At 37.7% G+C, this 18,087-nt stretch overlaps 1 long non-coding RNA gene across 1 annotated transcript in view; it reads right to left on the bottom strand.

The window, feature by feature from the left end:
* Nucleotides 1-14,039: 14,039 nt before the first annotated feature.
* Nucleotides 14,040-18,087, bottom strand: part of LOC129033735 (uncharacterized) — a 70,679-nt gene continuing 66,631 nt past the window's right edge. The window contains exons 3-4 of the long non-coding RNA XR_008501662.1: nt 16,547-16,703; nt 14,040-16,058 (exon numbers count right to left, since the gene is read on the bottom strand). This is a non-coding gene — a long non-coding RNA (uncharacterized LOC129033735). The remainder of the gene's footprint in view (nt 16,059-16,546; nt 16,704-18,087) is intronic.

Below are 18,087 nucleotides of genomic sequence, written 5' to 3'. Positions count from 1 at the left end.
ATGCTCATGGATAGGAAGAATCAATATCATGAAAATGGCCATACTGCCCAAGTTAATTTACAGATTCAATACCATCCCCATCAAGCTACCAATGACTTTATTCACAAAATTGGAAAAAACTACTTTAGAGTTCATATGGAACCAAAAAAGAGCCCACATTGCCAAGACAATCCTAAGCCAAAAGAACAAAGCTAGAGGCATCATGCTACCTGACTTCAAACTATACTACAAGGCTACAGTAACCAAAACAGCATGGTACTGGTACCAAAACAGAGATATAGACCAATGGAACAGAACAGAGTCCTCAGAAATAACACCACACATTTACAACCATCTGATCTTTGACAAACCTGACAAAAACAAGAAATGGGGAAAGGATTCCCTATTTAATAAATGGTGCTGGGAAAACTGGCTAGCCATGTGTAGAAAGCTGAAACTGTATCCCTTCCTTACACAAAAATTAATTCAAGATGGATTAAAGACCTAAATGGAAGACTTGAAACCATAAAAACCTAGAAGAAAACCAAGGCAATACCATTCAGGCCATAGGTATGGGCAAGGACTTCATGACTAAAACACCAAAAGCAAGGGCAACAAAAGCCAGAATGGACAAATGGGATCTAACTAAACTAAAGAGCTTCTGCACAGCAAAAGAAATTACCATCAGAGTGAACAGGCAACCTACAGAATGAGAGAAAATTTTTTCAACCTACCCATCTGACAAAGGGCTAATATCTAGAATCTACAAAGAAAAACAACTTTACAAGAAAAATAAAACAAACAACGCCATCAAAAAGTGGGCAAAAGATATGAACAGACCCTTCTCAAAAGAAGACATTTATGCAGCCAACAGACACATGAAAGAATGCTCATCATCACTGGTCATCAGAGAAATGCAAATCAAAACCACAATGAGATACCATCTCATGCCACTTAGAATGGTGATCATTAAAAAGTCAGGAAACAACAGGTGCTGGAGAGGATATGGAGAAATAGGAATACTTTTACACTGTTGGTGTGAGTGTAAATTAGTTCCACCATTGTGGAAGACAGTGTGGCGATTCCTCAAGGATGTAGAACTAGAAATACCATTTGATACCGTGATCCCATTACTGGATATATACCCAAAGGATTATAAATCATGCTACTATAAAGACACATGCACATGTATGTTTATTGTGGCACTATTCACAATAGCAAAGACTTGGAACCAACCCAAATGTCCATCAATGATAGACTGGATTAAGAAAATGTGGCACATATACACCATGGAATACCATCCAGCCATAAAAAAGGATGAGTTCATGTCCTTTGTAGGGACATGGATGAAGCTGGAAACCATCATTTTGAGCAAACCAGACACCGCACGTTCTCACTCATAGGTAGGAGTTGAACAACGGGAACACTTGGACATGGGGCGGGCAATATCACACACCAGTGCCTGTCAGGGGCTGGAGGGCTGGGGGAGGGATAGCACTGGGAGAAACGCCTAATGTAAATGACGAGTTGATGGGTGCAGCGAACCAGCATGGCGCATGTATACCTATGTGACAAGATAGCACGTTATGCACATGTACCCTATAACTTAAAGTATAATAAAAAATTAAAGAAAAAAATAAAAATTATAAAGTTTATACTGAGACAATTAAATTTTTAGTACACAATTTGACTTAACATTTTATACTTGTGTTTCTCTTTCATTGGAAATCATGGTTTTTAATTACAATAACATAATTGTTTATTTACTTTGTAGCTTAAATATAGCAGCTTCTAGATAGCAAAACCAACATTATTCCTAAAATTAAATTTACCTCGTGTTGTGTAAATAATTGTGCAGTTATTTTTCTCTTTAGAATATTTCTAAGGATGCAATCAGTAATGCATCAAAATCATTTGAACTAGCTCTTTATGGATATATTGTATATACTTAGATTCATTTGCTCATATATTCTAGTTTAAGTTTAGAGACATTAAAAATATACTATTAATTTGTGATCTAGTTGATTTAAAGTTATCCAATATAAGTTTTTTCTGTTTATTATACAATTAGCTCTAATTGCTTATATTTTCTAAATCAACATTGGATATAATTTGAAAATAAAACCCATTGAAATTCACTCATTTGACATGTTTTAACAAATAAATAAAAACACTCCTGAAACCATTACTATAATCAAAACACAGACTAATTTCATTACCCAAGGTCACCCATGCTCCTTTGCAGAGACACTTCATCCTTCCCCACTTTGATCTTTTGTTAGGCTCTATAGTTTCTAGATATTTTTATAAAGAAAGTTGTACAATATGTATGACCATATATAACTTACGGCAGGCACCCTTCAGTATCATCCATATTGTTCCTATATTAGCAGTTAATGTATCTTAACTAGTAGTATTTTATTGTATAGCTATTTGACAGTTTATTTACCAGCTGGTGAACATCTGAGATTTCTTAGTTTTGGGTTGATTTTGGTGCATGTTTGTGTGTGTTTGTGTGTATGTGTGTGTGTGTACTTTGTTTTATGGATAAGTTTATAAATGTTTACATATAAGTGTTTTTGTTTGAATATATGTTTTTATTCAGTTGGACTAATACCTATATGTGGGAGTATGGGGTTGTATGGTAGGCTTATGTGCAGCTTCATAAGAAGTGTTCCCTTTTTCAGACATGAACAGACACTTCTCAAAAGACATATATGTGGTCAAAAAAACATGAAAAAAAGTTCAATGTCACTGATCATTAGAGAAATGCAAATCAAACCACAATGAGATATCATCTCATGCCAGTCAGAATGATTATTAAAAAGTGAAGAAACAATGATGTTGGTGAGGCTATGGGGAAATAGGAACACTTTTACACTTTTGGTGGGGATGTGAAATAGTTCAACCTGTAGGGAAAAGAAAGAGAGATCAGACTGTTACGGTTTCTATGTCGAAAGGGAAGACATAAGAGACTCCATTTTGAAAAAGACTTGTACTTTAAACAATTGCTTTGCTGAGATGTTAATTTGTAGCTTTGCCCCAGCCACTTTGACCCAACCACTTTAATCCAATCCGGAGCTCACAAAAACACGAGTTGTATGAAATCAAGGTTTAAGGGATCTAGGGCTATGCAGGACGTGCCTTGCTAACAAAATGTTTACAAGCAGTATGCTTGGAAAAATTCATCGCCATTCTCTAGTCTGAATAAACCAGGGGCACAATGCACTGCAGAAAGCCACAGGGACCTCTGCCCTTGAAAGCGGGGTATTGTCCAAGGTTTCTCCCCATGTGATAGTCTGAAATATAGCCTCGTGGGATGAGAAAGATCTGACCATCCCCCAACCTGACACCCATAAAGGGTCTGCGCGGAGGTGGATTAGTAAAAGAGGAAAGCCTCTTGCAGTTGAGATAGAGGAAGGCCACTGTCTCCTGCCTGCCCCTGGGAACTGAATGTCTCAGTATAAAACCCGATTGTACGTTTGTTCAATTCTGAGATAGGAGAAAAACCGCCCTATGGTGGGAGGTGAGACATGTTTGCAGTAATGCTGCCTTGTTATTCTTTACTCCACTGAGATGTTTGGGTAGAGAGAAACATAAATCTGGCCTACGTGCACATCCAGGCATAGTACCTTCCCTTGAACTTAATTATGACATAGATTCCTTTGCTCACATGTTTTTTGCTGACCTTTTCCTTATTATCACCCTGCTCTCCTACTACATTCCTTTTTGCTGATATAATGAAAATAATAATCAATAAAAACTGAGGGAACTCAGAGGCCAGTGCCTGTGCAGGTCCTTGGTGTGCTGAGTGTCGGTCCCCTGGGCCCACTGCTGTTTCTCTATACTTTGTCTCTGTGTCTTATTTCTTTTCTCAGTCTCTCGTCCCACCGGACTAGAAATACCCACAGATGTGGAGGGGCAGGTCACCCCTTCATCAACCATTGTGGAAGACAATGTGGTAATTCCTCAAAGATCTAGAACCAGAAATACGATTTGACCCAACAATCCCATTACTGGGTATATACCCCAAGAAATAGAAATCATTCTATTATAAAGATACATGCATGTGTCTGTTCATTGCAGCACTACTGACAATAGCAAAGACAAGGAATCAACCCAAATGCCCATCAATGATAGACTGGATACAGAAAATATGGTACATATATACCACGGAATTCTATGCAGCCATAAAAAGGAATGAGATCATCTCTTTTGCAGGGGCATGGATGGAGCTAGAAGCCATTATCCTCAGCAAACTAACGCAGGAACAGAAAACCAAACACCACATATTCTCACTTATAAGTGGGAGTTGAACAATGAGAACATGTGGACACAAGGTTGGGATCAACACACACTGGGGGCTGTGAGGTTGGAGGAAGGAGAACATCAGGATAAGTAGCTAATGCATGCTGGGCTTCATACCTGGGTGATAAGTTGATGTACAGCAAACCACCATGGCACACATTTACCTGTGTAACAAATCTGCATATTTTTCCTGGAACTTAAAAAAAAAAAAAAAAAAAAGAAATGTTCCCTTTTTCCCCAAAGTAGCTATACAAAGTAGCTATTAATGCACTCCCTGCAGAAGTAAGAGCTCCAGTTGCTCCATATTTTTATCAATACTTGATATTTTCAGTATTTTTCAAAATCAAATTTAATGATATACAATTTACATAAAGTTTACCTTTTTTTGGATTCCATTTACATTTGGCAAAGGTATAATCATGGGATTATCAAAATCCATAGACTAGTTCCATCACAATAAACCCCTCTTGGCTCCGTTATGGTCAAGCCCTCCCCTGCCCCCAGCTCCTGGTAACCACTGATCCTACTTGTGTTCCCATAAGGTATTTTTTGTTTCGTTTTTTCTTTTTCTGAATGTCATAGACAAAATTGTACAATAGGTAGCCTTTTGAAATGGCTTATTTCATTGAGATGATCAGTTTGAGATTCATCCATGCTGTTGCATGTATCATATTATGTTCCTTATAATTGCTGAGTACTATGCCATTGTATAGGTATGCCAGAGTTTACTTATTCCTTTACAAGTTGATGTATATTTGCATTGTTACCAGGTTTTTTGGCTATTACAATGGAGTCACTGAACATTTGAGTACAGATTTTCATGTCAACATAAATTTTCATTTATCTTGTAGATGAGTAGGATTGATGTCATGTGATAAGTATATATTTAACTTATTTGCATCTTTTTTCTGTTTTTTTTAAATATATGAATCATACTTTCTAATAGGTATTTTCACACTCTTGCCTGCTAATTTTGTTATCTGTTATACCTGGGTCTGTTTCTGCTGAGTGTTTCTTATGGCTAGGAGTTATCTTTTCCTGTTACTTTGGATGTCTGATATTTCTTTAAAATTGAGATAGGGTCTTACTATGTTTCCCAGGCTGGTTTCAAATTTCTGGGTTCAAAAGATCCCCCAGTGACCAGGAGGGGTGGCTCATGCCTGTAATTGCAACACTTTGGGAGACTGAGGTGGGAGGATCACTTGAGGCCAGGAATTTAAGACCAGCATGGGCAACAAAGCAATGCTTGTCTTCACAATAAATTTTAAAAATTAGGCATGATAGCAATGTGCCTATTGTCCTGGCCACTTGTGAGATGAAGGTGGAAGGATCACCTGAGCCTGGGAGGTTGAGTCTGCAGTGAGCCATGATTGCACCACTGCACTCAAGCCTGGGCAACAGCATGAGACCCTACCTTAAAAAATAACAACAAAAAGACCCCCAGCTTCAGCCTCCCAAGTTCCCAAGACTACAAGTGTATGCCACTGCACCTGACCTGGTAATTTTTTATTATTCCTTTAAACATTATGGGAATTTTTCTAGTAAAGTTACTCTGAAACAGTTTAATCTATTAAGGCTTGCCTTTAAGCTTTGTTGGGACAGATCCTAAGGCAGCCTTTGGTCTATGGCTAACTTATCCCAAATACTGAAGTTGTAACTATGCAAGGACTTGAACCAATGCCCATGTATAAGGAGGCCTTTCCAAACTCATTAGAACAGAAAATATTCCCAGCTTGCAAGGAGCTCCTAGCATTATTAAACTGCTTCCCAAAAATTATATCACTGCCCTTACCGAGTTCCCTTTCATACACTCTAAAACCAGTACTCAGCCAAAAACAAGAGGGGATGCTTCTGCAAATTACCAGAATGCCCTCTATGAATTCCATCTTCTCTGGTGTTCTGCCTCAACAAATATCTGCCTTATTGGCCTCTTGAATTCTGTCTCCTGTGTTATTACTTGGAAACTCTCTGCAGGCTGACAGACTCTCTTCGGCTTCTTCTCTTTGCTCTGGGATCACATTCCTGTACTATGTTTTCTGATGATTGTATGCAAACCATTGTTTTATATGTTTTATCTATTTTCTTATTATTTAAAGCAAGAAGGAATCTGGTCTTTCTTACTCCATCATGTCTATAAGTAGAAGTCCCTGAAATTGCTTTTTAATTTCCATTTCCCATTGTGTATTGCTAGTGACTTCTGCTTGTTTTTAATTTTGGATTACATTTATCATTGACATAATTGTATTTTTAAATTTATATTTTCAAAATAAGATTATTAAAAATAAACTCAGTAATTGCATTCATGCTCTCATACCCTTACACCACTCCTTTGGCTAACCTTTATCATTTTAGTTTATTCTTCTGAGTTTTCTGGTAATGGTCTCATAATATGAAAAGATAGCTCTGCAAAGATCCATGGGGTGGGGACTTGAGCCAGAGACAAAATACAAATTCCTTGATGCTTTCAAGAGTGTTGCCTATTTTAAAAATAATAAAAGAGAAATAAAGGAATAAAATGAAAGCCCGGAAAGTATCCAGAGTATTATAGTGAAGAAAGGAAAGACACCATTCATTTTAGGTTATAGAAGTCACAGAAATCTTATCAGGTAGGGCCTGATGTGCTAGAATAAAAAAAACTTAGCCATTATTCTCAATGTAATAAGAGGCAATTGAAGAGTTTTAAGCAGGGGAATGATCGGAGAAGGTTTTCAATCTTAAAACTATCCCTCTAGTAAGAGATATGGAGGGTGAATTTTGTTAAGGGGACAACAATAGCTATATGAAGACAAATTAAGAGGCATGGTAAAAGTTTAGGGGACAGATGATGATTTTGCCCATATAGGTGACCAGAGTAGAAACAGAAAGGTAAAAATGGCTTCAGATTACATTTGTTTTCATTAGAAATTGCTGGTGAGTTTCATGTGATGGTAAAGGGAAGAAATAAATAAGAATGATTCTCTGGCTTTTGAGAAACTGGGTTCTCTGAATTACAAGCAAGAAACAGAGTTGATGGGAGGAGATTGGGGGACCAATAATTCTGTTTTGGCCTGTTCAAGTTGAGGGACCTATTAGACATTCATCTGCATATATCAAGTATGAGGTTGGATATGTTGGCTTAGAGCTCAGAGACTAGGGAGGGCAGAAAACAATCTGAGAGGTAATGAACAATGCAGTAGATCAAACCATCCTGGGAAAACATGTGTTTGGAGAATAACAGGGGTGAGACCCAAGCCCTTAGTACATATAAACATGCAGGTCTGACAGAGGAAAAGAAAGCAGCAAGGCAATACTGAGAAAATGAAGTCAGATAGGAAAAAAAAATAGAAAAGTGCTATGTCATAGAAAAGAAACATGCAACTCAAGAAGGAAATAAAGTTGTGTCCAACTCAGATCTGTAAATAAAAGAATAGAGCAATCTCAAAGACAAATAGAGATGAAAGCATAGATAGTCCAGAAAAAGACAGGGAAAAAAAAAGGCGGGGGCTACCTGCTTCTTTTCAGTCCCTGTCATGTTGGGTAATATTTCCTATAACTGAGATCCATGCAGTTCCCAATGTGTCCTCCAAATTCCCTTCACATATTCCGGGCAGATTTCTCTTTCATAGTTATGAATCCTATGACTCTGCTTCAAGAGAAGGAACTAGATAGCCTGAAGCAGTAATTCATATGTTAAAAAAAAAAAACTTTTTGAGAATCATAATTGATGACTACAGCCATGTGTGACTTTTTAAAGGGGTAACAACAAAAAAAGGAATGAACATTTGAACGTGACCTATATACCAGACATAAGATGTGCTTCACCATACATTAAGTCATTTAACCATATAGCAAACATGCAGAATTAGATTCTGTTATTCCTATTTGGATATAAAGAAATGAAAGCTTAGTCAAGTTAGCCAAGTCTCTATTCCTTGGATGTAAAGCTAATTCATGGCAGCCAAGTTTCAAATCAAAGTTTACTTCAGAGCTCACCATGAACACTCTCCCAAATAAGGCATTATTTTGAAGGACATGATTTTTTTCCCCACTCTTAGCAGATTCCATTTCATGCAGACAATGTTGCCATCAGTAAACTATCTTTGGCACTGACTCCCGCCCCCACCACTGCAGTAGCATAGTCTACATGTACATTGCTGACATGATTAGGAAAGGCCAATGACAAAGAAAATGAAGTGTGTTTTCTGAAAAGCATGCACATTGATCTGTATGAGGTATCCCTCCCCAAATTCCCAAAGTTAGTTGAGCAATGGTATAAAAATAATGAAAACAATGTGTTGAGTTTAGGAGAGACTACATGCTAAATTATAGAAGAGATTCTGGGATGTTTATAATTTCAGCTTGGGGCAAAATTTACAGTTTTATATGTTGCACAAAAATAGTTACACAAAAAAAGTGCTGCTTTTTAAACATTTAGCAATAAAATACAGCTGAAGAATGAAATCTCAGAGACAGGAAATGTCAAACATTTTATTTAACATGTGTGGCTACTGAGACAAAGGATTAAGTTACTAACTCAAGTGAAGTTACTTGCACAAGATCAAATGGCTACTGAATAGTCAAAGACAAAAGTAGAAAGCAGATGTCTCTCCACTAAGATTCAGCTCTAAGACCATATGGTGTATCAGTTGAATCCCATGTGTATGTATAGCTGATAGTCACCTGTAGGTGAATACTGTAGCTCAGATACAGTAAGTGCAAATTTAAGTAAATTAGAAAGTGAACTTTCTTAATTTCTGAACAATTCGTAATTTCAACTTCAAAAAGACAGGCAACAGTTTTTCTATCCATGACGACAACCTTTAACAAAAAAATAGCAAACACCTCATTCAGGAAAGATTTTTAAAGTGGTTTTTTTTTTCATTTTAAATAGATGCAGAAAGAAATGGAGGATTTGAGAGAAATTTCTGCAGCCCTTTCAGTATGGAAGGGCTGAAAAATCAATAGGATCTGCATTCTCAAAGGAGAAACATCAAAAGAGGTCAAGGGCCAAGTGTGCATCTGGGTAGACTTTTCTCCTTGCTTTAAAGGAACACTTGGCCTTTGAACTGCATGGTTTTATACTACAAAGGTTTTGAAGTTATCCAAAATCTTTGAAGCTGAAAGAGGAGTTGCTTAATGCTAAGGACTGAATATCCTGAACAAGTCACTAAAGCAGGCAAAACCAAAGGCTTTCCATGAATCCAGAACAATGGCTTTCATCCTACTGACCATGATGTTGAAACACAACTTTGAAAATCAGAAGTGGAGAAACTAGGAAACCCTCCAACATCAATGAAGACAATGAGACAAGGTCTGTGTAGCAACAAGATTACCACAGAGTTGAGCATCATGTACCTAAATCTATTCTCTTACCTGCAATTACTAGCTGTGTGATCTTGACCAAGTCACGTTCTCTCTCCTAGTCTCAAATTCCTAATCACCAAATAAAAAGATTATAATCTGGCTGGTAAACTGGTTACACCTTTTGGATCAATTTCAAACGACAAGTTGTCCCAAGCAAGATCAACTCTCAACTACATCCTGTAGGAAAGAAATGTACTTTAAATATAACACAATTAGGTTAAAAGTAAATGGATAAAAAAAATAGCATGTAAACACTAATAATGAGAACATTGATTTATATAAGACATAGACCTATTAGACTTTGGGTTACAATAATTTGCAGATAAAAAGTATTTAATTATGATATAAAGGGTCAGTTTATAAAAAGGACATAAAAGTCTTCAGTGTATATGCACCTAACAATTTCAAAACACTGACAAAACTAAGAGGAAAAATAGATCTATCTACAATTATAGTTGGAGATTAATACTCCTCTCAAAAATTGAGAGAAAAAATAGAAACATTAGTAATCATTAAGTATTTGGACAACAGTATCAAACAACTTGATCTAGCTGACATGTATAGAACATTACAACACATGTCAGACTGCATATTTCAACTGCACATGGATCATTCACCAAAATAATGGCTAAGAAAAAAAAAAGAAACATGAAATTTCCAATCCTGGAAGCACAAGGAGTTCTGAGAAAGTAAATCACAAATAAATAGCTAGAAATGTGTAGTGAAACTATAGAACACTGAAGAAAATGATCTTAAAAGCAGCTAAAAAATATTCATTTATCAAAGGAGTAATAATTAGAAGATTTCTTTAAAGTAACAATGGAAATCAGAAAACGTTCATAATAATGAGACAGCCAGGTGGGAAGGGGGTCCCCAGGGAAACTCCAGCTGGCCTGCACACTTGGAGGAATATGCACTGAGCCACGGAAATTCCGGCCCTTTGTAACGGGAAGGAGCCTGACCCTCCTCTTCCTGGGTGGAACTCGGGACTCCATCTTCAAGGAGTGAAGCATGTACTAGTACTAGCAGGGCTTTCACTCTGCTGAGAGTCCGTTTCCCCTTTTCTTCCTTTTCAACCCAATAAAAGCCTGCCTTACCCTTCAAGTTGTCTGCAAGCCTAATTTTTCATGGCTGTGTGATAAGGACCCTCATCTCTAGCTGAAGTAAGGAAAAAGGCCCACAACAATAACAAATAAAATGTTCAAATAATATGCCCCAAGGTGAAAATAGCTGTCAATTAGAACAGAAATGTCTCTGGCAAAAATCTCTTAAGGCCAAGTGATATTTCCAGATAAACAAAAATAGAGTTCAGCACAACAAATCTTCTTTAAACAATCTTCTAAAATATGTACTTGAAGGAATTTAGACATTTAGAATTCAAACATTCTAAGGTTTCAATATTGCTCAGGAGGAGAGTCAAGTTTTGATTGACTTCAGGCTTCAAAAAAATTAAGAATACATAGGGAAATGTCAAGTTTGAGACTAAAGATGGATTATGTAATTTTCAAAATAGAGAAAGAAATGGAATTTTCAAAAATAAAAGATGAAGCAAGGAAGGAGTCAGAAAAGCTTCTAAAAACTAATACAAAAAGCAGAAACATTAAATGAGACAATAGAAATAAAGTTTAAAACAACAGTAATCACATCTAAGATTGATCAACTATATTGTCATTTGAAAGGCAGATAGATTTAAATTCTACTTTATGCCACGAAGGAACATGCTAAAACTTAGGAAAATCAAAAGGTTGATAGGAAAATGGATGGAAAGCATATACTAAAAACTAGCTGAAAAAACAATTGGGGAGTTTGTATTTATATCAGTCAAAATAGCATTTAGGTAAAAAATATTAGGGACAAGGAAGATCACATAATCACAGAGTTTCAGTTAGCAAGATGATACATTGATTCTAAACCTGATTATAATTAAGAAGAAATCGACAATTTACCAACATACCCTTAGGCTTTCACATAGCTCTCAGTAATTGAGAGATAAAGCTGACAAAAAGAATTAAAGATAAACAACTTATTTGCATTATGCAAATTTTGTGTAACTATTAATGAATTCATACTAATCTGAAGCCCACCAATAAAACATTTGCTAAGATTAACTACTATAACAAGTTTTAACAAATAATCAAAATATTAATTGTATTCTTGAATCTCAGTATAATTAAATTCAAAATCTGTAAGAAAGCATCTAGAACTATCCTTATATGGGAAAGTCTAGAACAAGTAGGTAATGAGTAGTGGCCATTTACTTCATTTTAAAAATTATTTTCTCTCCCATTTTAAAATTGATGTAAAATCTAAATTTTGCAGGGGTAAGAAAGGAGACCGAAACTATGGAAAGATAATTGAGTCCCAGGATCTGACAGATGGGGTCGAAGGCAGGAGAGAAGGAAGGGACAGAGGAATTAGAAGATTTGATTGGTATGAAGATTCAAATCATTTTTGGGGGGGAGTTAACTAGACAACTGAAGCAGGATGACCATAACCAGATGGGTCTGTGGAGGTTAGGGGTGAGCGGGCAGAATGAACTGGAAGAGTCAGCAGGCACTGAATGAGGGTCATGGATATTAGCTGACAGGCTGGGCCTTCTGCTGAGTGCTGTGGTTTCAGATGACAGGTGGAGACTCTAACGTTATTTGGTTTTGGAGGAGCAACACCTTGAGTTCTACAGAGAATGGGTGACTAATACTAACCAAGAAGCATGACCTCATTCATCCCTTTTCCCTCTGGAAGGGCGTCTATGGTAGGATTGTTTGTTCTGCTCTAGTTCTTAAACTCCATAAACATCATTTCAACAGAGCCAGGCCCAAACCATGAAAATCAAGTTTTATTAAGAATATTAATAACAAAGGAGGAATTTCTGGTTCCTCCTCACCAAGTCCCCAGGCATCATCCTCCTCACCAAGTCCCCAGGCATAGTGATGCACATTCACCCAGACTCTAGCGCATATTCACCCAGAGTACAATTAGAAAACAACTGTGAAACAATTCTTACTAGATATAATACACAAAAGACTTGGCTACCAAGATCTTTTAAAAACACTGATTAGATATCAGCTTAGAATACTTCCCTACACAGTTTCCTAGATGATCAATAATAGATTGGGGCTAGCAATAAAAGATAAAATACTTTTGCTCTCTCTGATCTAATTATTATGTGAGTATTTTATACCATTCTCCCTTACTCTGTCCACAGAAATCTGTCCTCCACTAACTTCTATATATCGCTACTAGTTTAGACCCTTAAGATACCTTTAATAAGTCTCACCTCTCTCTGAAATAACAGTCTTGCCAACATTAGAAAATTTGTGCGTGTAAAAACTGGGGGACAAAAAGGATTATAATTGACTTAAATTGATACAGAAGGGTAGAGGATTACTAGGAAAGTTATATTTTTAGAACATGATTTCCCATTATGTTTGTGCAGGTTATTTTTACCAAAAAAAACAAAAACAAAAACAAAAACAACAACAACAACAACAACAACAAGGCAGGTGTTACCAGTATGGTAGAGACTAGAAGTTCCTTCACTGAAGTTCTCCATGCAGTTATGAGTCCATGTGGCTGTCTTGTCTCAAGCTTAGCCTGCACCAGTCTGAACGCAAGTCCTGCTTCTTGCCTTCCTGAAGCCCAGGCACACTGTGGAGGAGCCACTGCACAACTCTGTTGGGTGAGCAAGCCTTCCAAAGCTAGCCCAGTGGCACTGAGTACTCTAGGTCCACTCATGCAAATGTCTCTTGATGAAGTCTCTAATTCCCTATTTGTCTCTCATTTACTATTTCTTCTCCTCTGACACTTCTCCATTAGTCTACACATATACCTGAGACTACTATTTACTACTTTTGATTTTGGACAAGTTCCATAACCTCAGGAATTATCAGGAATTGCATAGATCAAAATGAGATAAGCCAGATCTTTAAAACTGAGTCTGTAAGGGGGAAAGCCTGGGAAATCAGTGCCTTTTAACTAGCAGGTGGTTCTAATGATGGAGCAAGTTTGGAAAACACTTTCATTAATGTCACAATGCTTTGTTAATATGTAGCTGAATCACCTGAATGCATTTTAAACAGGCAGCTTCCCCTGATCTCTCCAGACCCACCTGAGACCCACCAACCAATTAAAGCAGACTCTCTTCATGTATGCGTATTCTGATGCAAGACACCTGTAGAAAGCACTTGTGGAAGCCTGACTGAAAACTGATAGTGTGCGCCTTGTCCATCAGCATCAATATCACCTGGAAGTGTTTCAGAACTACAGAAAATCCTAGGCCCTACCTCTTCTGAATCAATGTGCATGTTAGCAAGACTCCATCCCCCTGCCCCAGGCAATTCTTATGCATGTTACCTTCGAGAATGGGTTTTAGTTAGGGTTCTCTCCAGAGACGGAAACTACAGATGTATAGAGAGATATATGAAAAAGGATTTATTAGAGGCAATTGTCTTACTTGCTTATGGAGGCTGAGAAGTCCCACAACAGACCTTCTGCATGCTGGACAATCTGGAAAGCCTGTAGCGTGGCTCAGTCTGAGTTTGAAGGCCTCAGAACCAGGGCATTCTATGGTGTAATTCTCAGTCCAAAGCTAAAGTTCAGAGAGCCCGGTGGCGCCTTGTTGTGAGTCCTGGAGCCCAAAGGCTGGAGAAACTGGAGTTCTGATGTCTGTCTACAGGCAGGTCTCTTCTCCAGGGAGACTTTGCCCTTTATCTGCCTTTTTGTTCTGTTTGGGGCCCCCAGCTGATTGGATCGTGCCTGCCCATATGGAGGGCGGATCTTCTTCATTTAGTCCCAGTTTCCCTCAGAAGCACCCTCACGGATACACCTGGGGCAGCCCAATTATTCTAATCAAACGCGAAACCACCTGGGTTTCCCTTTCAGCAGAAGAGGGAAGGGCTCAGTATCTACTGAAGCATGGAGAGTAAATAATGCTTTCCCAGATAAGTATCCCTTAATACAGTCAAGTTCACACCCAAAACCAACCATCACAGAAGCAGTGACTTAAGCCCAACAGTGAATCTCAGAATCAAGATTCTAAAAATGATTCTGTTCTCAAATGTTCATGGGCTAATTTAAAATGTAACTTAACCTACTTATTATCTATCTCTAGATTTTAAAAAATAGTGCACAGGAAACTTTAACAGGTAAGTAGTCATCTGTCTTTAGAGCTGAGGTCTGTGTGGCCAGGTGATCTGTGTCTGTTCCATGTTTCCATTTGGAATGCCAAGAGCTCTGCCTACCAGCTGGTTTGGGATGTCTATGGCATGAATCATCAGCCATTTGGACCTTGACAATAAAAGTTTTTTAAAGGGAAATTGCTCCCCATCTGAGGCCTCAGTTTCTCTATTTGTAAAGGAAGATTACCATGCCCACTTCATAGGTTTGCAGAGAAGATCCAAATGATGTGTGTAAAATGCAAGCTCAGCATGAAGCATGAGGCCATGTTTTATTCGTGAAAGGGAATGTGTAACCATGGAGGCAGGAAGTAGTGGTGAATGTCTCTGGAGCTATATTTTAAGCCCTCACTGGCAGGCGCACTCTATCTTGCTATTGTCAAAGAAGGAATAAACAACAATTGTATCACATTGGTATCACATCTGGAGAAACGCATGGGAGGACAAAAGGCAGGTAGGTATAAATGTGAAAATCATTTTCCCAGAGAAGCCAATTTTTATTTGCAGCTTCTTTGGCCTCTCAATTTATTGTTCTACTTCCAAACCGAGAAGTGTCCTCACATTTACCAACAACCGGGAATAATAAGGTTCTGACACAGATTTTAACAATTGAGGATTTTTGAATCATAAATGAATATACCAGCAGGACTGTTTAGGATCCTTCTCTCTGTTTCCTTGCAATGTTATTCATTCCTATGTTAATTTATACCTGCATTCCTCAAGTATTTACTATGTCCCAGGCACTATGCTAAGCTTTGGATATACATGACTTTATTTAACCCTTATAATAACTCTATGAATGAGGAACTCATGCCTTTTCTGTAGAGAAGGAAACTGAACCACAATTAAGTTATAAACATGACAAATTCACTCAGCTAGTAAGCGACAAAGACAGCCATTAAACCCAAGCAGCCTGATTCAGATTCCATGTCCTTTGCTTTTGGAGCAGCTATTGTGTGCCTGGCACTGGGGCTACAAAAATGAGATACATACAGTTTTTGCTCTCAAAGACTAATGGCCTAATAGAAGACTGCAAATTCTAACGCAAGGAGGGTAACCCCACCACAAGACTTGCCCATCGTAAACATTGCTAATGGATCCTCACAGTCTTTCCCACTGAATCTGGACTTGTCACGTAGGGTTCCAGGAAATCACTGCAAATGCTTGAAGTTGGCATTTCAGATGACACCTTTTTCCCGTTCTTGCTACTGTGGAAATCTAAAATTATTAATCTTTATTGCCTCTTGCTTTGGCCTGTGATAGAGGCAAAGGAGAGTATTGATATGTTGTGCAACTAGCAATATTAGGTATTAAAGATCTGTTGCAAACAAGCACAAGCCTAGGAAATGACAATATCACAATAGTCAAATAGCCAAGAATATTGCTCTAATTTGTACAATTTGTCAAGAAAGATAAGCCTTTTACCTTACCCAAATCATGCCACGTCTCCTAAATCTCATAGCTCATATAAGTAATTTGCTTGAACTTTATCTTTTCAGGAATTAAAAAAAGGTTAAAAATGGAGTTTAAATAAGATATAACTGCATTTAATATCAGATATGGTGGGCTGACAAGGCAGAAATCTACCTTAGCAAACCTAATATTATTCACTTTTCTCCAGTTAATTGAAAATGCACAGGTGGGCTAGGCTAAAATTAGCATAAGAGAAAAACATTATTTCTGTTTATATAATTTGCATTCCTTTGTAATCAGTGAAATGACATATCAGACAAGAGGCTTACCTGCTGCGATGCAATCTTCAATCCCCATCATGTATTAATCATCCCTCTGCAATATAATAAAGCTGCTTCTGTCATGATGTCATTGAATGTAAACAGTCCCAATTATTGGTAATTCTCAATTGTTTTGCAGAAAGAACAGTGTGGTATGATCCATGGGCTTTGTAAGGAAACAAAATAATAAAGTTAACTGAGTTTTTCATCTTAGTTGAAACTTTTCTGCAGACTTCCCAGGTCCTGTGCTTACTTTCTTGAATTATTTCTAAAAACTGAAGCAACATACAAGCAGACGCTTGGGAACAAAACATCTTTCCGTTTATAAGTTTCAGGAAAATTTTAATAGGCTGAAAACGAGTAAGCAAGTTGTGCTGCTAATTTCCCACAGGCATTTCCCAAGTTTTTACCCATCACACCATAAGACCTTTGAATAAAAAGGTTCTGTTTGAACCAGAATATTGTTGTTACTCTTGTTCCACATAAGAGAGAAATAAAAATTTCCAGCAGTGAAAGCAAATTACAAGACAAGGAATGAATGTCACACCTGTCTAGCATTATGATGCACTTTCTTTAAGCTTTATCAGCATTTAAATCTTCTGACACTCTCAGAAAATAAGTGATCACTAGTATTTCTAATGGTTTTTGAGACAAAGCTCTTCAAAGGAAGATGATTCCTCAGATGTCAGAGAAAGGCTATCATCCAGGTTGGAGGGCTGAGATGATGGTGACAAAACCAGTCACTCTTCACTACTTTCTCACCAGTGGCAGACATTACTAAATAATTTCAATGCTTTTTCACACTGAGCCCCATTTAACCTTCTCACCTTAATCCTTTGAGAAGCCACTAACAACGAATTGAAATTGAAGCACAAAATGAAAGACGTTGTCATTTCTTCTTTCAGATTCAAACACCTAACTAGAGACTGTTTGAACCACTTCTTCATCAGGAAGGTACTCAGGAGACAAAAAGGAGCAGGAAATATTTGATGGGATTCCCCAAACTTTCTCTTTCCTCTTCTACCTGTCCACCAACCCATCTTCTCTTTAAGAAATAGTAAAAGTAGTTGTAGAAATTCAAGGTAGGGAGTCTCATATGGATGACTCCCTCATCCCTGGGGAACTAGAATGTCATTTTACGCAGAATGGTTGCTCATACCCATAGAGAACTTTGCAGGCCTTGGTAAAAAATAAAATGAGAAACCATTAAAGGATATCATCCAGAGAGAAGCTTAATCATCTCTAAGCTAAAAAAAAAAAATCACTGTGGCTCCTATGTGAATACAAGTTGGAGAAGAGCAGAATGAATACTGGGGTAACCAGTTGGGAGTTGCTGTAGTCTATGGAAAAGACGATTGTCCTTAATCAGGTTGGCCTGCCATAACAAAACACTATAGAATGGGTGTCTTTAAAAGCAGACATTTATTTCTCAGAGTTCTGGAGGCTGGAAGCCCAAGGGTGCCAGGCTGGTCAGGTTCTGGTGAGGGTTCCCTTCCTGACTTGCATTTGGCCGCCTTCTTGCTATGTCCTCACATAGAGGATGGAGAGCT

Source organism: Pongo pygmaeus, chromosome 2, assembly GCF_028885625.2.
Source record: "Pongo pygmaeus isolate AG05252 chromosome 2, NHGRI_mPonPyg2-v2.0_pri, whole genome shotgun sequence".
Taxonomy (NCBI): domain Eukaryota; kingdom Metazoa; phylum Chordata; class Mammalia; order Primates; family Hominidae; genus Pongo; species Pongo pygmaeus.
This window is presented reverse-complemented; position numbering and strand designations above follow the sequence as displayed.